This window comes from Callospermophilus lateralis, chromosome 5 (assembly GCF_048772815.1).
Source record: "Callospermophilus lateralis isolate mCalLat2 chromosome 5, mCalLat2.hap1, whole genome shotgun sequence".
Taxonomy (NCBI): domain Eukaryota; kingdom Metazoa; phylum Chordata; class Mammalia; order Rodentia; family Sciuridae; genus Callospermophilus; species Callospermophilus lateralis.
In genome coordinates this window covers 147566707-147590613 of record NC_135309.1, presented here as the reverse complement: position 1 = coordinate 147590613, position 23907 = coordinate 147566707, and the positions used below count along the sequence as shown (strand labels likewise).

The following is a 23907-nucleotide window of genomic DNA, read 5'->3' as shown; positions in this document are numbered from 1 at the left end:
AATTGATGGTAAAGGGTTTTAAACAGCAAATTGGCAACAGCAGCATTGACCTCACAAGATGGAAGTGAGGATTAACAAATAATGGGAAAGCTTAACAAAATGTCACTTTCACACAAGGGTAGAAACTGGAAGACAAAAAGGAGCCCTGTTTAAAGGTGTCTTTACTCATGCAATATAAATATTCAGGTTTCCCAGAAAAAGTCATTTCCATTCCCACCATTAGTTCTACTTAAACAAGTTTGAAGGCCAATAAAAACACAGTTTACAAGGGTTGGGAGAAAGGAAGGAAGATGGTGAATCTTCCTTGAGTTCAGAAGTTTAAAGAGAAAATCCTCAGAATGGAAAATGACAAATTGTATTGATACTGACTTTTTTTTTTTTTTTTTTTACAATTCAAGATATGAACCAGGACCAAGCACATTGTACAAATATTATTAGAAAAGGAGTAGAAACCACTCTTAGGACTGTAATAGGGGGACACCTGGAGAAACAGGGCTTTTTCATGAATTGGAAGTTACAAACACACAAATGATCACAGCCAACTAACCTGCAGGACATTTGCTGTGTGCTGTGAGAGGAGTGTTGAAAGGAACCCAGAGCACTTGAAACCAGTGTTGGAAAACAATCTGACGAGATCCAGAGCTATTACACCCTGCTCAAAGATCAGGGACCTCTGCCCAGCAACTTCACTCCGAGGAGGAAGGGGCAAGCAGATGACTCCTAGCTGAGTCCTAGCACAAGGTAGGCACTTCATAAATCTTTGTAGAATTGAACTGTTGAAATGAACGGTACTCAGATGCAAGAGCTGGGATTTTTCAAATTAGAAGAGCTGCCTTCTGGGTTGTGTTGCTCCCACAGAGAGTGGTTTGGGAAGGAAGGGACTCCACAACTAGATAGTCTCTTTTGCAACTGATAGTAAAATTAGAGGGAAAGAAAATAGCAAGAGAACAGACAATCAAAATCAAATGGATGTGGACCATTTAAGTAATTGGGTCAAGGGAGAGTAAATGCAGTTCAATTTAAGATAATGCTCAATAAATTGCTTTAAGAAATAACCTAGGGAATAGAGGTTAAATGAAACAACAATGTAGAAGATTGATCTGCAAGTCACAATAAAGAAAATCATTGAAACTAACCACCAGAGCATTACCAACATTAGTAAAAAGGCCTGGGCTACCCTTGCAGCAAAAATGCAAATAGACCCTCTCAGTCCACAGAGCAGCTGTCCTCATTCATGCATTGCTTTCTGATCTTCCTGTGCTAATGAAACTTAACCATTTTCTTAGAAGCTCTCCAAACTTAATATATTGCAAGATCATTACAGGCTTCCCATAATTTCTCTCCAAATTTACTTTTTTGCTTGGAAAAGTTGGCAGTTATTTTCATAGATAAAATGGACATGTTAAAAATGTTACTACCCACTTGTAAAATTCTTTGGTGGACCACCAGGGGTTGTAGCCCTGGAATCCATGTGTCACAGTTAAAGGGCTTTCCCTTAAATAAAATATGATGTGGCATGAAGACAACGTCAATTCTACCCGTAAAACTAAAAGTAAACCAAGCTCACACTTTCCCAAGGAACAGAGACAGTTGGAACTGACCTGATTGGCATTTGTCTATTTTAATTGAAACTTGATTCCTTCAGTTAGAAACAGGATGCACTGGAGTACCCATTCATTTCAATGGACACTTGCTGAGCGTGGGCCAGACACCAGGCTGGATGCTGGGAATTGATTCCACAATGAATCAGCCTCATCCCTGTCCTCTGGAAGCCAACGTGGGAGACAATGACAACACAACGAACAGGTCAAGGATAACTTCTGTCACACCTTCTCCCCACACCAGGTCTAGACATAAATTTGTAATCATGTTTCCAAAACTCCAAATACCTGGGTGGGCAGGGGTGGGGAAATGGAAATGTTTTATTGGTATTTTTAAGGCCAGACTGAAGGGAAGGAGGGTGATGAACTCCAATCATTTTGCTCTACAAAAATGGTCTGTTCTTGCCAGGAAGACTGCAGCCTGAGCCACAATATCCCAGCCAACTTCCTCTCTCATCTCGGTCTATCCTTTTTTGCCCAGTATTGGAGGAGACAGCTGGGATTCACCTGAATTCCTCAAAGCACTAACCCAACCAGACCAGTGAGGAGTCTAGATTTTACTGGCTCAAGGAAAAACTTTAAAGGCAGAGTGGACACTAGAGTCTGAGAAAAGGGTTTGGATCCTGTCTCTACACTAGAACGGATGTTACACAGTCTCTCTGACCCTCAACCTTTTTCCCATATCATGGGAAAAATAATATGACCACTGATTTGTTTCTTACACCAAATGAGGGACTATATTCAACACAGCACCTCACACACACTAATATTCAATAAATGTGAAGAACCACTCCATGCCACTACAGCTGTCAAATACTGGAAGAAATTACCTTCCTATATTCTACTCTTCTGTCTAACCTGTCTCTGATGTAGAGTGGACCATGGAAATGACCTCAGTTTGATTTAATTCTAAGAGATACCTAAGCTGGCTTCTTGTGAGTAAAAACCTAGAGGATCTACAATGGGGAGACAATTCCTCCTCCTGAGAAATATGTTTAGAATCACCTTTCATGAGATAGTCTTGGAATGAAATCTTTTAGTGTGTTCTATACTTGGTTTTATCCAACATGTATCAAATCCGAGCCACAGTGAAGGAGCCAGTAGTGATAGAGTTGGCCATCGAGTAGGAGTGAAGAGTAAAAGAGGAAAGAAAAATACTAATATCATTCATATTATAGGTGAGAGATTTGATAGGAAAAGGTTGAATAACTAGCCAGAATTTCAGAAGTAAAGATGAAGGGTGGTGTGCCTCAGTTTCCAACCCTGTTTTCTGACATGAACTGGATTGGCTTTTCTTGTTGTCATAGACTTCATGCCTGTCACCTAGCAACATCCAGAAGTATTGTTGCAACACCTGGCGATACCAAGCAACACTTCACCACAGCAGGCACTCACCAGTGCTTATAAATGAATGATTTTTTGAAAGGACAAATTGAAATCATGCAGCACTTCAGAACCTGTACTTAGATGAATGCTCGATTTAAAACATATTTTCATATTTCATATATATGTACTTCATATAGAGAGAAATATATATTGAAATACACATATATTCATACACACACATACCAGAAAGGACGCATCTTGTTCCTAAGTAGGAAGAAGACATTTCATTCCAAACTAGCAACAATGTTCAATTTAGTTCCTCACTCTTATCCAATCATTATCTTACAATATTTTTTCCTGACTCTTCTTTCTAAGGACTATTTGCTATCTATTCTCAAAGCAACTCTCCAAATAAAATAGATTTCATCATGATTCCAACTTACAACATTTTTTAGTAAAGAAACAACAGATAAACACTAGGAGAGCTAATACTTTGGTGCCAAACAACCAAACAGATGTGACTCCTACCACTTCATACCTTTCCAAAAGACGTGATTAATGGAGAATTATAGGAATATTCTAATTCTTGTTGAAAAGCTTGATCGATTTATTGGTGCCTATAGCCAAACAATAACCAGGTCCATGTTTCAAATCACTGCAGATGACCCAGAATCTGGGGCTCATCATGATTCTATAGTTTGCTACAAGACCAGTGCCAAGAATATTTCCTTCCAGCTCAGTAATCCTTTTTCCTTTCTGGATAGATTCTACATAGTTTTCCCTTTGCTTCTGCCTTGGGTTAAGATTTTTTTGCAGCAGGCTTGTAAATGACTTCTGTCTTCGGAAGATTCCTTAAAGTTACACCATGTCTCTGTTCCCACCCTTGGAATGATTTCTACTTTCCACCCAAATGAGACCAAGACCTTCCACGGAATTCTCAGTCCAGCATCAATCCCCCCAGGAAGCCATTGCTGATCCTTTTGTCCCTAGACTAGGTTAGGTTCTCCTGCCCTGTGTTCTCGCAGTACTCTATGTCTCTCCATATCTCATCTTCACACTTCATTATTAATTTCTATTTAATTGCCTATCTTTTCAACTGAACTGTATGACTATAAACAAAACATCATGTATTCAGAACCTGTTGGTTGTTAAGTAACTGACTACGTGCCCAAGGTTTTAACAGCCCTTAGAGACCAAATCTCACAAGAGAAACCACAACACTTTTACCCAAGCTAATGTCTTATGTTATCTATTTTAACCTTAATTCTTGGTAGCTGAACTCCAGGAGTTTGGGTTGACAACTCGGCCATACCACCACAAAACAGAAGAAAACCTAGTTTCTGGGTGACCTTAGAAGGCAGAACCACCTGTTTATCCCGACTGCACATCTGACCAGACTGTTAAATCAGAGAGACACAAACCTATCTCATGTTTATTCTCTGCATCTTTCTCTCCCTCTCTCTCCCTCCACCTCTCTTTTTTTCTCTCTTCCTCTTCCTTCCTGCCTTCTTTCTTTTTTTACTTATTTAGCATACTAACATAAGCCTTAACTTCATCAATTGAAAACATTGACTTTAATAATTTCATCAATTGAAAATTCCTATAACTTAACTTTGCCTACAAGGGGACATTTTTAAAATTTCTTTTTCAAGCATCCAAGCACTTATCACCACCACCACTATGTATATAGGAAACTCTGGATTATTTATATTCATGTATCTACTATCCAGCAAGAATGAATGGTTTTTATAGAGTATAACTATGCTTACCATCTGCACTGGAGTAAATGCTTTCTTCAATGATGAGGGCTATCTTAATGTGGAATTGCAAAACAAAATTGTGTTAAGTGGTATCTATTGCCAAAGTAGCAAACTGTCTTTCTCAACATCATTTTGGAGCATGAAGAGTCCTTACTGTAAACAGTATATTTGACTAGGCCTAAAGCATTGTTTAATACTAGCTATTCATTCATAAGAACTTAGAGGCTACAACTAGAAGAAATACAATTTATTTTCATGTAGGGGATTATGGAATCAGTCTTGGGTCTTCATGTCACACCTTGTATATTTGAATTTTTAGAAAGTCAATATTTTGCTGTTAAAAGTAATAAGCCCCAGAGTACATTACAACAGATTGGTCCTTCTTGTTCTTTTTTCATAGTATTGAAACTTTGATGTTAAAAAGAATACTCATAATGGCTGGCAAGGATTATCTCATCTTTTAAAGCTTTTAAAGACACATTTAGCCCATCACAGGCTCTGAATTGGACTTGGCATTTTCCATGGCTGATTTCCTGCACACTCAGTGGTTTGAAGAATTCTCCGGGTGTCCTAGATAGGCCAGGTGAAAAGACAAAAACTGCTATCTAGCATCCCCTTGGAGTAAACTGCCTCTCCTCTGTGGACCAGCTTCTCTTGCTTTTAACTCAGTCAGTTGGACTCACAGCGGGTTCCAGGTCCCCATCAGGACTCATCTCCATAAATGGCTGCATCACTTCCTTTGGTTATTAAATCAAATATCCTCTTCCCAGTGAGGCGTGCTTGGTCCACCCTTTCTAAAATTCAAAGTCTCCCTGATGCTTCCCATCCCTGTAGTACTTATTATCTAGCATAGTCTACAATCTACAACATTCTCTGGTTTGTTATCTGTCCTGCCCAACTAGGACATAAGCTCCATGAGGCCAAAAAAGTGTGTCTTTTCTGTTTAGTGTTTTTTTTCCAACACCTAGAACAGTACCTGGCACAATAGGGCAGTGAGAGGGGATTCCAGAAAATACTTGTTGAATCAATGAGTGAAAGTGCCTTTTTTGAACATTTTCATTAAGCACCTAAGCAATGCATATTCTGATCTTGTTGGTTGCTCATAGTGTCATCAGCCAGCCATTCGATCCCTCAGAAATTACTTCAGTTGTTTGTTTGTTTACTAGATTTGTTTCATGCATAACCATAGGTCGAGGAATTAGTAAGATGTCATAAAAGGAAATGGAAAGTCTCAACCCAAGTGCCTTTAAGTCAAAAAATGAACTGTTTTCCTATCATTATTGAATAGATTTGGCTTCTGCTTTGGGATTAGATTTTTGTCCCTGAAATAGATACATTAAGTTTTAATTTCCAATACCTCGGAATATGGCCTTATTTGGAAGTAGGGTCTTCAGAGAGGTGATTAAGTTAAAATGAAGTCATGAGAGTGGACCCTAATCCCATCTTACTGGTGACCCTAGAAAAATGTGCACAAAGAGACAGGCATGCACACAGGGAAGCAACACGAAGATCCACAGGGAGGAGACTGCTGTGTGGCTGGGGCAATGCAGCTACAAGCCAAGGAATACCAAGGCTGCCCACAAGCACCAGAGTTTGGAAAAGGGAAGGAATGATTCCCCCCGGGGCCATCAGAGAGAGCTTAGCCTTTCCTTTATAAGACAATAAATTTTGCTACTTTAAGCCACCTAGCTTTCTGGTATTGTGTTACAGCAGCCCTGAGAAACTGATGCAGCTTTAGATAGGCCTTCATGTAGGGTTTGAGTTCTATGATTGGGACCATTTCTCTGTCTTCAGTCCTGGCTACCAGCCTGCAAACTCAGGAGGTTCTTCCCATGTGCTCCCAAGATGGCTATTAGCAATTTCCAGGACTTCAAGCTTCTTTGTGTCTAAGGTAGAAAAGGGAGTTGGTTTTTGCCTGAGGTTTGAGTATTGTTCCCTACCAAAATTGATTTGAGTCACATGACCAATCAGTAAATCATTGGCAGTGTCCAAGGGGATGGACCAAGGACTATTACTTTAAGCTAATCAGGCCTAGCTATGGAGATGGGGGAGAGCCAAATACTGCAGCCATGACTGTTGGTGCCTACACACATCCCCTCAGCACCCAATCTATGCACCCAAGGCTGCTTACTGCAAACACCTACTAGCAAGCTAGATGCTCCAGAATCAATGTTCTCAGAAGCAGCCCTCAACTAATGGATAGCAGGAAGTTGGCAAATAAATATACCTCAACAGCTTCACTCCTTGTTGGAAAAACTCTGAGGTGTTCTGCAAAGTATCCTAGAGTTCCCAGGGGTTTTGAGCTCCAGTTGCCCATGGTGGTTGGTTAGGACAATATCTTAGTTCATTCAGGCATCTTTATCAAAATGTCATTGACCTAGTAGTTTGTAAACGATAGAAATTTATTTCTAAACTTCTAGAGGCAGGGAAGTCCAAGGTCAAGTTACCCGCAGATTTAGTGTCTGGAGAGGGCCCGCCTCCTCATTGACAGTGGTCTTCTCATTGCACCCTCACATGGGCAAGAAAGGGCAAGAGAGCTCTCTGGGGCTTCTTCAATAAGGACCATAATCCCACTCATAAGGGTTCTAACCTCACAACCTAATCTTCTCCCCAAAGTCCTACATCCTAACACCAGCACCTTGCGTTAGGATTTCAACCTATGAATGATGGGGGTAAACAAACATTGAGATTGTATTGACTTTTTTTTGTTATACATTATTCTCTGTTTATTGAGATTAAAGTAATCTTTACAACAAAAATCAATCTTTTTTAAATTTTTTAATTGATTTTTTAAAATAAATGACAGGAGAATGCATTACCATTCTTGTTACACATATAGAGCACAATTTTTCATATCTCTGGTTGTATATAAACTATGTTCACACCAATTCATGTCTTCATACATGTACTTTGGATAATGATGTCCATCACATTCCAACATCCTTGCTAACCCCCTGTTCCCTCCCTTACCCACCTACCCCTCTGCCCTATCTAGAGTTTGTCTATTCCTCCCATGCTCCCCCTCCCTACCCCACTATGAGTCAGTCACCTTATATCAGAGAAAACATTCAGCATTTGTTTTTTTGATTGGCTAACTTCACTTAGCATTATCTTCTCCAATGCCATCGATTTACCTGCAAATGTCATTATTTTATTCTCTTTTATTGCTGAGTAATATTCCATTGTGTATATATGCCACTTTTTTTATCCATACATCTACTGAAGGGCATCTAGGTTGGTTCCACAGTTTAGCTATTGTGAATTGTGCTGCTATAAACATTGATATGGCTGTGTCCCTGTAGTATGCTGTTTTTACCCCTCACACATCAGATAGAGCACTAATCTCTAGGGTATATAAAGAACTCAAAAAGCTAAATACCAAAAAAACAAATAACCCAATCAATAAATGGGCCTAGGACCTGAACTTCTCAGAAGAGGATATACAATCAATCAACAAATATATGAAAAAAATGCTCATCATTGCCAGCAATTAGAGAAATGCAAATCAAAACCACTCTAAGATTTCATCCCACTCCAGTCAGAATGGCAGCTAATATGAAGACAAACCACGATAAGTGTTGGTGAGGATGTGGGGGATAAGGTACACTTATACACTGCTGGTGGGACTAGAAATTGATGCAGCCAATATGGAAAGCAGTATGGAGGTTCCTTGGAAAACTGAGAATGAAACCATCATTTGACCCAGCTATCCCCCTCCTCTGTCTATACCCAGACTTAGAGACTGTATTGACTTTTACGTGTCCCTGTCTTACTGCCCCACTCCCTCCAGTATTTCTTCCAAATAAACTGCTACTTTTACTTAAATATTTGTGTCAATTTTGCTTCCAGGGGTATCCAAACCAGAACAAAACTCAATAAGTTGCCAAAGGAAGAAGTTTAGAGTTCTATTAGAAAGATTAAGAGTAGAAAGTATTGGAAAGTTAACCAATAAATGTCCACCATATTCAATTAATGTTTCCTCTTTTTCAATTAAGTCAGTCAGTCAATCATGGTTTTGTTTTTGTTTTTGTGTTGTTAAACAGACAAGAGTACAGCACTGCCTAGCAAATCAGGACACATAGATGCTTCCATCTTTGCTATTTTCTTCTTTAACCTACAAGTTATTTCTCTTCACCATGTCAAAATTTCCCACTTAATGTAGGCTGAGAACAAAGATCCTGTTTCCTAACAAGTATGAGTGCAGGAAAACAGCATGGCATAAGGCAACTCCATTTTCAATCTCTCTCTGAGTGGGTCTACTGCTAAAAGTATCAAAGGGCATATTCAACAACATTCTTCAGTGTCCAGAAACCAGCTCCTTCTATTTTAGTAAACTAACTTAAAAATACAAATATCTCAGAGGGGCTCAAAAGCAGTTGCCTTAATGCAGCTGTCTTGCTGAGCCCCCAACCTGAGTAGCTTTCTCCAACCTTTCTAAAACATTATGCCATTGTCCCTGGATGGCAGAGAAATAATCTATGGGAAAATCCACCCTGGCTCTCCAGCAAGCCAAAGCGGTGCTTTGCAAGGGTTGCAGGATGCATCCTTCCAATTCTCCTTTGTTCTCTGAGTATAAGCAGATGTTAGGCATTCTTCTCATTATCTTGGGATACTGTATAATATTATTATGGTGTCAGGCTATTAGAGGCAGCAAATGCTATACAACAACAGCCTTAATTGAGGCTTAGAACTGAATTGTAAGTATGTAACTTTACTTTGGGGTGTTTGCAAATGTTTTCTGGAAACAGTTAAAAAAGATGTTTTCAATTGTTTAAACAGTGACTGGCCCTGCCAAGATCAAGTAAGAGTTTCTTAAGATATGGGCACAATAAACATATTTCTTGAGATTTCAAAATTTTTTTTCAGCCAGAAGCACAGAAAATCTGTGAGCCAGAAAGCTTCATGCATGCCACTTCCTGGACTAGTCTAGGGAAAAACTAATGAAATGCTGCAAAAGTTACACTCAGATCTACCGTGATCTCACAGCCACAGAATTTCACTCTTTCTTTGAAGTTATTTTTTACTATGATAATAATTATCTGCCCATGAGTCTGGACTTGGCACTGGCCTATCCCTGGGGATGTGAATTTGGGTGCATACAACAACAGCCTATTCTCAGACAGTAAGGTCCAACACTGAAGGCTGTCTACCACTAAGCTGAGACATTTGTCACAATGTACATTAAGTCAGTGATCTTGAATTCCTATGGTGAATTAAAGCTCTCAAACCTTTGAGTATGATTCTGATGTACATGACAAAAGACAGAAGAACCTGGGAAAACAGAAACTGAGCACTTGGAAAAGAACATTCTGAACAGAATCCAGAGAGCAAAAGCATATTCTTCAGCCTGTGGATTATGCAGGATACTTTTTTTCAAAGTCTGCTATCAAAGAATTAACTCCAAGGGATTTTGTTATTGTTGCTTTGGGTTTTTTTGTTTGTTTATTGGTTGGGGGGGTTGTGTTTTGTTGTTGTTGTTTTTTTTTACTTGTTATAACATGCACATGTGATAACACAAGGAAGGAATTTACCATGTTCAGTTTGTTGCTTGTTAGTGACAGCAATCAAATGTTGGATGGAAAAACCCAAATGAAAATACTTGGGAATCAAATTAACAAAAGAGGTGAAAGAGCTCTACAATGAAAACTACAGAACACTAAAGAAAGTAATTGTAGAAGACCTTAGAAGATAGAAAGATCGCCCGTGCTTTTGGATAGGCAAAGTTAATATTGTCAAAATGACCATACTACACAAAGTGCTATACAGATTCAATTCAATTCAAATCCCAATATCATTCCTTATAGAAATAGAAAAAGCAACTATGAAATTCATTTGGAAAAATAAGAGACCCCAATCTTTAGCAAGAAGAGTGAAGCTGGAGGCCTCACAATACCAGACCTTAAACTTTACTACACAGCTATAGTAACAAAAACAGCGTGGTATTGACACCAAAATAGATATATAGATCAATGGTACAGAATAGAAGACACTGAGACAATCCCACATAAATAGGTTACCTCATACTAGACAAAGGCACCAAAAACATACATTGGAGAAAAGATAGCCTCTTCAACAAATGATGCTGGGATAACTGGAAATCCATATGCATCAAAATGAAACTAACCCCCTGTCTCTCAAATGCACAAAACTCAACTCAAAGTGGATTAAGCACCTAGGAATTAGACCAGAGAAAAAGTAGGTCCAAATCTTCATCATGTTAGAGTAGGCCCCAACTTCCTTAACAAGACTCCTAAAGTGAAAGAAATAAAATCAAGAATTAATAAATGGGATGGACTCAAACGAAAAAGCTTCTTCTCAGTAAAAGAAACAATCAATGAGATGAAGAGAGAGCCTACATACTGGGAGCCACATGCACGTCAGATAGAGCACTAATCTCCAGGACATATAAAGAACTCAAAAAAATTAACACCAAAAAAAAAAAAAAAACCAATCAATAAATGGGCTAAGGAGCTGAACAGACACTTCTCAGAAGAATATATACACTCGATCAACAAATATATGAAAAAATGTTCAACATCTCTAATAATTAGAGAAATGAAAGTCAAAGTACTCTAAGATTTTTGTCTCATGCCAGTTGAAATGGCAGTTATCAAGAATACAGACCTAAATGGATGAAGTTGGAGAAAATCATGGTAAGCGAAGTAAGCCAATCCCCAAAACCAAAGGCTGAATATTCTCTCTGATAAGGGGAAGCTAATCCATGACTGGGTGGGTGGGTGGGGAATAGAGGAAGTGTGATTGGGCAAAGGGGAAAGAGGGGTAAGGAGGGAACATAGGGGCAGGAAAGATGGTGGGATGAGATGGACATCATTACTCTAGGTACATGTATGACTGCCCATATGGTGCAATGCTACATTGTGTGCAGAGAAATGAAAAGTTGTGCTACAATTGTATACAATGAATCAAAATGCATTCTGCTGTCATATATACCTAATTTAAATTAATTAATTAATAATAATTTTAAAAATAAAAAATAAAATGAAGGACCAAAAAAGAAATTGGAAATTATATGATTTTAGGTAAACCATCATTGGGGGAAAATACAAACTTTTCCTTGACATTTTTTTGATCATCCCTTAATAACCATTTTCTAACTACTATTCTAGTTTTTCTGAGTACAAAGAGCAAATTGGCTGCCTATAGGAAACAGGACTTACCTCTTTTAAAAAAAAATCTATTAAAATGCTTTTGATAAAGGTTACAATGATTTTAAAATCAACATTTATTTGACAGTAGAATTTAAATGATCTTAATTTTTTTAAAGAGAGAGAAAAAAATTTTTTAATATTTATTTTTTAGTTTTCAGTGGACACAACAACATTATTTTATTTTTATGTGGTGCTGAGGATGGAACCCATCGCCCCACGCATGCGAAGCGAGCGTGCTACCTCTTGAGCCACATCCCCAGCCCTAAATGATCTTAATTTTAAATGTGCTGAAAAAAATATTCTCATTGCATCATGTATCTAAAAAATCCTACTACAGAAGACACATTCTTAGTTGCAATTGGGATCATCAATGTTTTCTCATTTAAGCCATGAAAGGTTATATCATTAAATTGTATTCACTTGGGAAAAAAAATGAATGGATAGTAAAGTCTAAGAAACAGAGATTCTGAAATCCAGAAGCTAGGATTATCCTACATTAATAATGAAAAAAGACTAGAAAGCTATGTTTAAACAATTTATTCCATATTTTTCAGAAAAGGATAGGGAAGAAAAGAAGGCTGAGCATAAATTATAATCATATATTTTCTCTGAGGAATCTATAAACAACTTTGCCATGGAAATATTATTTACCTAAATAAAATAGCATTTCTTTGAAAAATAAATGCATAACTCAAATGCTACAAGTTCCATTAAGTTTGTTCCCCAAGTCTATCCTCACATCCAATGATAAGACTGGTTTAATGAGGTGTTTAATTTATTAAATAAGTGATGTTTAACCTTTGTGTTTTTCTTTTTTTATTTTAATTCTGAATGGAATTTTTTTTATTTCTTACACACATGACAATAGTAGGATGCATTACAATCATAATTATCTATTCAAAGCACAATTTTTCGTAATTCTGTATACAAAGAATGTTCACACCAAATTATGCCATTATACTTGAGCTCTCTTATTATTTTTTTTGCATTACAATTCTTAATATACTTTATACCATAATTTATCATATCTCTGTTTGTATACAAGGTATATTGACACCAAATTCACATCTTCATACATGTATTTTGTGTAATGATGAGGGTCTCCATGGACGGTGGAAGGAGACCCTCACCATTGTGTTTCTTATTTGTCTTCATTTCTCATGACCAAAATTGATGTATATGAACAAGTTTTTAATGTCAAGATCACTTTGGCATGTAAAAGAGTACTCTGCACAGCCCATGTTTTTCTCCATTACATCCTCTCCTGCCTCCTATCACTTAGATTTCTCAACTTAGTTTTTGAAATTCTATTTCAGGCAAAATTTTAAAAAAAACTGAAGTTGGAGCCAAATATCCAAAAGAAGGTCACCATGGCTCAGATGCTGTAGAAGTCTGACTGAATGCATGGTCAGGTCTGGGTTCATAACCTCAGTTCTGTCACTTCCGGATGGTGACAGTGAGTGAGCAAGTTACTTAACTTCTCTGAGCCAAGGCCAAATATCCACATCTACTAAATATGGGTAATATCCTCTTCAAGAGTTACTGAGGGGGGAGGGGGGATAGTAGAGGATAGGAAAGGCAGCAGAATACAACAGACACCAGAATGGCAATATGTAAATCAATGGTTGTGCAACTGATGTGATTCTGCAATCTGTATATGGGGTAAAAATGGGAGCTCATATCCCACTTGAATCAAAGTGTGAAATATGATATATCAAGAACTATGTAATGTTTTGAACAACCTACAATAAAAATTAATTTTTAAAAAAAAAGAGTTACTGAGGGATAGAAAGAGATCATTTGTGTATACAATAGCTACAGGGCTGGCTACATAGTATTTTACATAACATGTCTATAGGGCTTCCTCATTGCCAGGCACTGTTATCACTTAAGTTAAAAACCTGAGATTTAAGCCCTAGGCAGTTAGTTCTGGAACCTACAGTACTATACTGAGGAGGCTCCATACATAATAAACATTATTATTCATACATAATAAACATCATTGCTTCAGTTGCGGTTGTATCAGTTAGCCGTTCCTGTATGATAGAGCATCCCAAGGCATCATGGACTAAAATAACACTTACTTTGTATTTCTCAGCAGTCCGTAGGTCATCTGGGATGATCTGCTGCTGGTTGATGATCAGCCACTCTTGGCCTGGCTCACCTGTGTGACTTAGCTGGTAGGCTGGCTGGAGGCTAACCAGTCGCAGATACATCCGAAGGTCCTGAATGTTTTCCATATACATCTTTCTCAGTCTTTCAGCAGCTAGTCTGGTCATGGTTTTGAGGTTTGAACCAAGAAGCAACAGCAATAAGAGACTAAAGTAAGAGTTGGGTCAAAATATCCTCCATATAGGAGGGATGAAAAATTGGGGTTATCTATGCAATTAATCCACTATAGAAATATTCAAAATTATAGGGGTAGCAGAATTAAACCTCAAAAAAATTAATCTCTTACAAATATGAATAAAAAACCTACAAGAACCCCTGAAAAATCAATATGCTTACATATTACTTTGGGGGTGCTTAATATAATACAACATAAAATTAAATTATTAACATTTGATTAGGGGCTAACATTTCTAAGTGAGTCCATATGCATTTTTATGTTTAACTCTCAGAAAGAAGACATAACAGTGAGAATTTCAAAAGCCCACATGTCTCTAGTCTGACTTTCTCTAATCGCATCCATTTGGTATCTGCAGGCTTAATTTTTTTTTTCTTTACGACATGCATGATGCTAGCAAAAGTTTTTGCTGTCAGATTTTGTAATATATCCCTTATGAAGTGAGAGCACACTGGTTATAATGAGAAGCAATCCTGCTGAGTTTATGATCAAGGTGGTGACCCCAAATTCAATTTGTAAAATACTCCATCAAGTTAGAACTTAAAATTTGGCATTTGGAGCTAAAAAACCAAAATGTTATTATTTTAGGGTGCTGGGTAAAATATTATATTCTGTTAACATATTAAGTATAGCTGTATAATATAGAGTAGGACCAGGTTATGTGAATGCCTTGTACAGACAAGAATAACTATAATGATTTATCTCTAACACAGCAAAATAGATATAATATGCATTACTCTCTGAACAAAGGAAGATTCTTCAACTAGAAATATTGGAATATATGGTGTAGCACCATTACAGTGTATAAAACACTCAACAAATGACTTACAGTCTTTTGTACCTTGGTCCTTTCATCTACAAAATGGAAATGATAATAATGTTTATTTAATAGGATTATTATAAGGATCCAGTGATTTAATGTCAAAAAGTGCTTATAGCAGCACACCTGGAACACAGTGAATACTCCATAATAGTTGTTTTGGCCATCATCATTATTAAAGCAAAAATATTTATGGCAGGGTTTTACTGTGCTATCTATCTGCTCTCTGACCCATTCCATTTGAGTAAGTGAATTATATTCCTCGGGTACCACCTATGCCACTCAGGGGCACCCTTTAGCACACTCCCTGCCAGACCCTTCCAGCTTATATGTGGGAGATTTTATCCAGATGAATAAATCTCCAGCTAGTAATGAAATATCAAGTTAGTTTTATAATAAACATTGCTAGACTGTATTTGCAGAGTGTTTTGAAGGAGGCAGGTATACTTTTCAAAGGATGTATGTGAAGCATGAAAAGGAGCATTGTAGAAATGCTGTAGTGTAGATTAGTCAAGACAATGAACAAATATTATAAGAATTAGTATGGTATCTATTTGCTTCAAACAGAGTAGTAAACTTGTCATCAAGCAATTAACAAGAAGCACTATTAAAATAAAATTTAGCTCTAAGCAATTGTTATTACTTGAAAAACACTTGAAGGGTTGCCAAAGCCTCACCAATTGTCTCTGTTGGTACATTTCCATTCACACCTACAAGGAACTGAAAGATTTGCAAAAGGCATTCCCTTCAGTTGATAGATAGCTACTTAACATCCCGAGTCCCTTATCAAGGCCATGTGGTTGTTTGAGAGAACTAGTCCAGTTTATTAAAGGTCTGCATTAGAAAATACTGTAATATAATTATTTTACAGGAATATATGCTAAGATATAGCAAAATATGAACCCACTGCATCCTTGAATTAAAATATAATTTGTAATTAGTCTGTTTATATGCAAAGGGATTAAACTGATGTCACTGGAAGAATCCTATAAAAATTTTTCTTTCAAGTAATGTCAACAATGTTCTTCCTCGGGATTCATTATTATATATTCACTTGCAAAGAGTTCTGAGCATTGTTGTTGTTTGCTTGGTTAGTTTGTTGTTTGTATGCTTTGTCAAGAAAGCAAAAGCAAATACAAAAGCCCAGCCCATGTCTGAATTCTGAATTCCCTTTCAGTGGAATCAGAGTTGAAGAGTTTTTACCTTAATTAAAGGTCTCAGGCATGGTTCTGAATAAAGACAGGACTAAGAAACTAGTAAGAAGAAGGAAGGAGAAAAATAGGGAAAGGAAAAAGAGAAAGAAAAAATAAAGCAACCGAATATGGTACTTAAAAAAATATATGGGTACTAAGTGTTCTCAGAAGCTTTTGGTTGGAACTGAGTCATCCATTCCAGGGAAAGCAAACTAGATTCCAAGTAAGTAGAAACCATTTCAATCACTCGTTTATATTCAAGAACACTTATTGAGAATCTAATAGTCACCTAGTATTGTACTAAGCATTGGAACAAATTATAAGGGCAGTATTATCATGGCTCCTGTCTTCCAGGAGCTCCCAGAAGTGCAGAATATAAACACACAAACCAATCAATGGCAATCTCTAAATAAAATAATGCCAGTTGTTACACAAACCAAAACCCTCCAAATCTCAGTGACAATAAAATGGATGGGCATCTCTTGCACATATAACCATAGGTGTTTCTGGTACATTGGCAGCTTTTTGCTAAAAGGAAATTCAAGGACCTAGTTTCAATCTATCTTGTGACTTCAACATCTCCATATTTGGTTTCCAACATTACGCTAAGAATACAAATAACCAATGCAGGGAATGAATGAAGGATTCCCATAGATTCTACAAACATCAAAAAGATAATAGGTAAACATTATGATAAACATTATTACAACAAATTCCACAATTTAGGTCTTCGATGAAAGCAGAAAATAGGGGGGAGGGGGGGCGGGGGCAGGGACCTTACCAATACTGACACAAAAATGCAGTAAAAGTTTCGAGTAGCCTTATAGCTATTAAGTAAATTTAATTTACTATTTAAAACCTTTCTACAAACAAAACTCCAAGCCCAGATGGTTTCACTGGTGAATCCTATCAAATATTTATGGAAGAAATAATTCCAGGATTACACAAAGTCTTTTAGAAAATGGAGGAGAAAAAAATCCTTCCCAACTTGTTTTGTGAGACCATCATAACTCTAATACCCAAACTAAATAAAGACACCATAAAAAAAGAAAATTACAAAATTTCACTGGGCTTCATTTCATTCCAGCCAGCTAAATGGGGGAAAGAGCAGAAATGATTTTATGTGGAAGGTGTTCTTCTAGGCCAGGACTGCAGATGGGATACACTATATCCACTCATACCCTTTAGGTGGAACTCAGCGAGATGACTCCACTTAAGAGCAAAAAACGATGGGAAAATTTAGTCTAGCTGCATGTTCTCAAGAAGAAAAGAAAGTCAATTTGGTGAAGCTAACAACAGAATGTGAAGATGCTTTAAGAAAAATATGTACAGAGCGTTGACTTAGTGCAAAGACAAGACTAAATAAGTGAATGAATGAATCCACTGTTGGCAATGCTATAAATAAGCCCCCTTCGAACCTCTTCTGCCTAGCTCCACGAGAGGTAGCAAGTGTACCAAGAGGCACACTGAGTCACAAGTCACTAATGGACTCTGTTCAGTGTTAACTTGTGGCTAAAATGTTGGGTGTGCATTTGCTTTTCTCTGGGGTTTGGCAGCAAGCCTGGCCTGGAGTTAAATGTCACAGTTGCAGCTCTACGTTAAGTTAGTGGCATTCTTCTGTAGTTGTTTAGCCCACCACCCCTCAAATTTGCCTTTCTTTTTGTTTCTTTGAGAGGGTGGGAACAAGAGGGAGTTGGGAACTCCAGAAATATATCCTAGGTGAAATGGATTTCAAACATTGTGTGGTCTCTCTGTAGACACGAAAAGCTGGTAGAGTTTGTTTTAAAAGATAGCGAACTTTCGTTTAAATGTAAGCCACATGCCTCCTCTCCTACTTATTCTCTTCCATTTGCTATAGATCTGTTTTCTCTTACTTAGATTCCCCATGCTACCATCTTTCTTTCCTCCTTTCCTGACCTACCACAATATGTCCTGTTTTCACAGAAAGAATCAAAGAGAAGATATGACTTTCAGTGGTTTCAGAATATTGAAACCCATATGGTTGCAAACCCATTCAGGTTGCAATTCTCTGAAAATCAAAAGAGCTGTTGCCTTCAAGCTTTAGAGAGGAGATACATTGTCATGATAAAGAAATCTGAGAAACCTGGTCATTTCACTACAGGTGAAAAGTCTTAGGAGATGTCCTAGCACCTCCTATGGATGTCTCCAGTCACCTGATTGCATCTGCAAGCAGAGTGAGTCCAAATTTCCACCAATTCTCCCACCAGGCTCCGCCAGGGCCATCTCCCCTAAACATCTCTCTGCCACCACTTCTCTGAGTCCTTGCAACCACTCTGCCTATATAAGCAGAACACTGAAGGGTCTTCATAAAGTGTCTCGAGGAGCCCAGTGTAGGGACAGAAGAATAACCTTCCAGCTGCCCCATACATTTCTTTCTGGAGGTGAGTCTACCTTCATAAGACACATTGCATTCAAAATCAACAGTTTAGCATTGACTTGTCTTCTCCCGTTCCTAATGTAGATTAGGCCCCTCTCTCAGATAAAATTCATGTTCCTTGGAGGAAATCAACCATGCTGCTTTCACACTTCCACAACCTCTAATGTGGCCTTCCAAACAGGAGTTACTCAATAAATGTGTGTTGATTTGACGTAGGTCACACTAGGGTACAAACATTAGCTAAAAGGAAAACATCCCTGAGAAAGAGAATACTCTGAGCCTTTTGCATTATTAAATACCTGCATCTGAGTGGTATTTCTTGTTATGGTGTTTGGATTAGAACTATAGAGAAAAGTCGAAGAGGAAGACTTAGTCCTGAGAAGAAGGAATGAAGAAAAAGGGAACACTCTCAAGTGGGGGAAATGGACCTTGAGAGATTTTAGAACAATTCTTGATGTTATTTCTTATAGGACTAACAGAGTTCAGAGGACAAACTGCTCCATTATCGAAAATCAGAAAAGGTTTTGTGGAAGGAGGAACGCTGAAGCTAACCCTCGAAGAAATGGGTTTCGATTAGGTGAAAATGTCAGAGACTGCTTTTCAGTCTGGGGTAATAGCATAAGCAAAGACAAGAGGCATGGGGAAGCTTGATAAGACGAAGCCTTGAAAAGAGAGAGGCTGGTTAGGGCCCAAGATGCTGGGAAACTGTGGGAAGTGTGGAGGAGCGGTTCCTGTGAGGTCGGCGGATGGGGAACTTGGAAAGACAGGCCTGGAGTAGGAAGCCATTATAGATTCTCATGCTAGGGAAGGCTGGGTCAGGGGGTGGGGGGAGCGGGGAATGGTCATTTGGGGAATACTACCTTCAAGGAGAACTGCTGCTTAACCTCTCACCTGGTCACTATTTCCATGTCATTTCCTCATGAGATCAAATGTCGTTGGATCAAAAGGAACCTGATCTTTGTTAGCTCACCCTGAGCCAAAGACTACCACCATGATCTTTCCCCTCTTGACCTCAGACTAACCTGTTCCTCACAGGCCTGTCCTATGTTTAGAGTTTTCTATGGCTCATCCTATTTATTTATTATATGCACAGTGCTTTTTACCTTCATCTTACAGAACCTGGGCAAGCTGGTCAGCAGAGGTTGAAAATTGTCTTATAGCGTCAGTGTTGAGGAAGACATTTTAGCTACTGTCACACTAGAAGTGACAACCGGGTCTTCAGAAGCTAGATCATAAGAAGCTATACAAAAGTCATGATTGTGACATGTGATCTTGGTTACTTATGCTGTGAGGGACATCAGCATGGAAACTGGCGAAACTTGAATGGAGTCTCAAAGTAAAGAATACACAGGGAGAAAAAAGGAAAAGGAGGAGGACCTGCTACTCTACAGCTCCTGTCCTGCCCAGGTCTCTTGGAACATTTCCTCTCAGAACTTGACCACCATGTTGTGAGGAAGCCCAAGTAAAAGGGCCATATGGTGAGAAATCAAAGACCTGGTTGGCAGTCCAAACTGTCAGTCCCAGCTAAGCACCAACCCATCAATCAGGTGGGATAGCCATTTGGGAAGCACACCTTCCAGGCCTAATCAGGCCAACCTAGAGCATGGGAAGTAGAGCAGAGATAAGCTGTCTTCACTGAGCCTAGTCCAAATGATTTTTGTTGTTGTAAGGATTGGGGTAATTTTTATATACCATTACATGTGTGGAAATCAACTTTTACTTCCCTCACACTGTTTATAAATATATCCAGGAATTTCTAGTAATATGCTTATTCTGATTTTGTGTGTGTATGTGTGTGTGTGTGTGTGTGTGTGTATGTGTGTGTGTATGCATGCACCATTTGTTGCTGCTATATGTCAGGTATATAGGCAAACCTTCTGCACACTTCTCTAAGGAACCCATATGGAGAGTGTCTCCATCCTGATACTAATTTTTTTTATCAGATATCATAATTAGTATTACAATGTGGTAATAAAATGTCTTGTTCTTGTTAAAGGGCTAGGCTTCTTTAAGAAGTGAAGAAAATGAGAATTTCAGGCATATGGCAATCTTTAAAGAAGATTAGAGAGTTGAGGAATCTCACATTTCCAAGTATGAATAGCTTTCATTTAGATCAATACTTAAACCTGACTTTAGACCCTGGAGTACAGGCCAGATCACCATCAGTTGCCAGTTAAATTTGACCTCCTTTATTTTACAAGCAGGTAAGGGTTGAGATTCCCTCATGGAGAGAAGACCAGGTAGGAATATGGGACCACAAAAATCACAGGTGTTTGTGACTACTTCTTCTTTACTACTTCTGCTTCCGGAAATTTAATGTACATACAAATCATCTGGGAATATTCTTTATATGCATATTTTGATTAATTTGGTCTGGGATCTAGCCTGGGCTTTTACATTTCTAACAGAATTCAGGGTGATGGACAAAGTCACTAGTATATGAATCACACTTCAAATATTAAAGATTTGACCACTATCATTAATAATAGACTTTCAATGCCTCTTATCTATAAATCCCTCCAAAGACTGAGCCTGGAAAAATCTCATCACCACATTACCACCTTTTCCACCATCACCCCCATTCATACCATGATCTCCATCACTTTTGCTGCCATGACCATCTCCATTACTATCAAACCCATTGCCACCTCTGTTACCACTTCTGTTACAACTGTTAGCTCTACTATCACAACATCTCCAACACCATCATCATTAATACTACTATTGTCTGTGTGTCCTCAATAATGCCCATTACAGTCCACCATAGTTGTTTAAATGACAAATTATTTTTTTATCCAAATAGACTCCTCCTTAGCATTTAAAGATATGACTCTACCAATGGATAAGGCCATTGAAATCAGAGTTGGGGACCTCTAACCAAACAATAACAATATAATAATTGAAGGTTGGTAGTTCATCAAGCACAGACATGACAGCAGGGAATACCAGCTTCTTCTAAAATACCAGCTTCTTTGATCAGATGGAAGCCCATCTGATCAAAACAGCTGAAGTACAGAATGGGGTCTAAGAGCAAAGCAAATCCTAATGTAAATAGCATGGTTGTCATGAGGCATTTGCCAAAATAGCCAAATTCACATAATCACAATCCTACGAAGAGTATATATCTTTAGGAGGATTTTTTTTCCTTAGCTTACTGCTGAAACAGGTAACTCCTCTGTTACATAAAGTTAAAAAAAATGGATTTCTTTTCTAATTGTCTTTCTCCCCAACATCATCTCTGGGATGAGTTACCAAACGTGCTTAACTTCTATGTCCACACAAGTCTTCTCCCTGCTGAATATAATTTTCATTCTAGAAATGAGAAATCTGCCCAAGCAGTAGCAGGAGGAAGTTCAAAAACATCTGCCCTGCGAGGTAAAGATGATCTGTGTACATAACAGGGGGACCAATGATTTCCTTAACTAAGCTTCACAAATGAGAGAGGCTGAAAAGACAGCAGCTCAGCCCAGTGGATGGGAAACTTCTGGGGTTTCAGAAGTGATTACAAAGAAGTTCTCTAATTGCTTGTATGTTTTATTAAGTAGATCCCATTTGAGTCTAAAATCACATGCCATGTTTAAATGTTATTTCTGTAAACCATACAAAACTATAATTTTCCAGTAAAGAGGGGGAAAAAAAAGATGCCGTCAAATAAGAAGAGATATGAAATCAGATCGTTCCCCTTCTTTGCAAGACAGATGTTATTTTTGGCTCTTCTGTATAATGCATTCCATATTATAGTCTCTTTTTAACCAAGCTCTAGGAATAGCACATGCTTATATGCAAGCACTGTAGTGCACCAAAACCATTATCATGAAAACTTTTTATTAACACTGACAACTCTTCAGGTCTCTGGTGCAGATACCTCAAGCTGTCAGCTGCAAATAGCCCATTATGCCAAAGAAGGCTCTTTTTTTTTTTTTTTTCATTCATCCAACACCTTCCTGCAATAGATATAAAGCTGTACATTTCCTTCAGAACCTGCCCTAAGGGTTGGCAAATGATTTTTTTTTCTCTTATCTTTCTTGTGGAGCTCTTGTGCTTTTATGCTGACAGGTTTTATAAGATTAGGGTTTTCTTTTCTTTGTCATATTCTTTAGAAAAATGTGGAAAAATAAGAGAATAAAGATGGCACAAACTTACACAGAAGAAGAGACTACATTGCCCCAACTGGATGTTCTACTTGCATTTATCTCTAAAAAATCTGAAGCTGTGTAAATATCAGCTGAAACTAATTAGCTCCAGGCCAACAATCTCCATATTGAACTAAGATGACAAGAACGCAACCAGAAATGAATAAAATGTACTGATTGGAAGCAGACGGCAGATTTGCCAACCAGTGTGTATGGAAGGAGAAACAAATGGTTATTATTAGGCTGATTTAATTTTCAGTTCTTCTTCATGATAGAGAAACTGATCTTCATTTAAATAATTTGACCTCAGCCAATTGCTAAAGTTTTCTGTGTTTGTGGGGCTATTTATTTTTTTTATTTTCAGTTTTTAAAGATGGCGTCTTGCCCTTCGCCAGGCTAAGGGCATTGCCAGCTAAGATAAAGAACTAGCAAACATTTACTTGATGAGTCAAAAGCCTAGACACATGGCGCGTGGCTGCTCTCCATAAGCTCTGCTGCTCCTCTGTGGCTGACACAGGTGTGAGGAAGGAGTGGCAGCAGCAGCCCTTGGGATTTAGTGGCGCCACAGAATCCTCTGTTTCAAAGAAAAATGTGTGAGGGTTTGGGAGAGAGTTCTGGAACCACAGTTGGTTTGCTCTTTCCAACAGAGTGAAAGTAGGTACACCATCTCTCCCAAATCTGCTGGGAGCAGAGTCACATAGAAGAAGGAGCTAGCCAAGAGATTCATAACTATTTCTCCCTTCAGTCCCCCTCCATCTTGGGGTCCCGTTCCTACCCCTTCTCAATACAAGTCTAGCAGAGCAGAGTGGAAGGGCTGCCAACTTCCTGTCCATTCCCTCCCTCACTACGTTGGCAGGAGTGAGCCTTTGGGCCCCTTCTGGTGTTAGGGAGACTCCTCTGTAGGAAGCCCCGCCCATATACCTCCAGCAGCCGCCCCCCCACCCCCCAGGCCTTTTGCAGCTGCAGCAGACAGTTTCCAGACAGGTTGAAGCTTCATCCCTCAAGCACTTGCATGTCTCTCTGCTTAAGGTTCTTCTCTGAACTCAGTAGTATGCCGGGTTCCTGAACTAATGGTTCATAGAAGTGGGTGGATGAATACCTCAGCTTTCTTGTCCCTCCACAAAACATTTGTTCTGTCCAATCTCTGAGAAGATCTGCAG

General features: G+C 38.4%; 1 pseudogene; it reads right to left on the bottom strand.

Annotated features, from left to right (window-relative positions):
• The window catches only part of LOC143400518 (putative ATP-dependent RNA helicase DDX5), a 131896-nt pseudogene extending 117761 nt beyond the window's left edge, over positions 1-14135 (bottom strand).
• Between the last annotated feature and the right edge of the window lie 9772 nt (positions 14136-23907).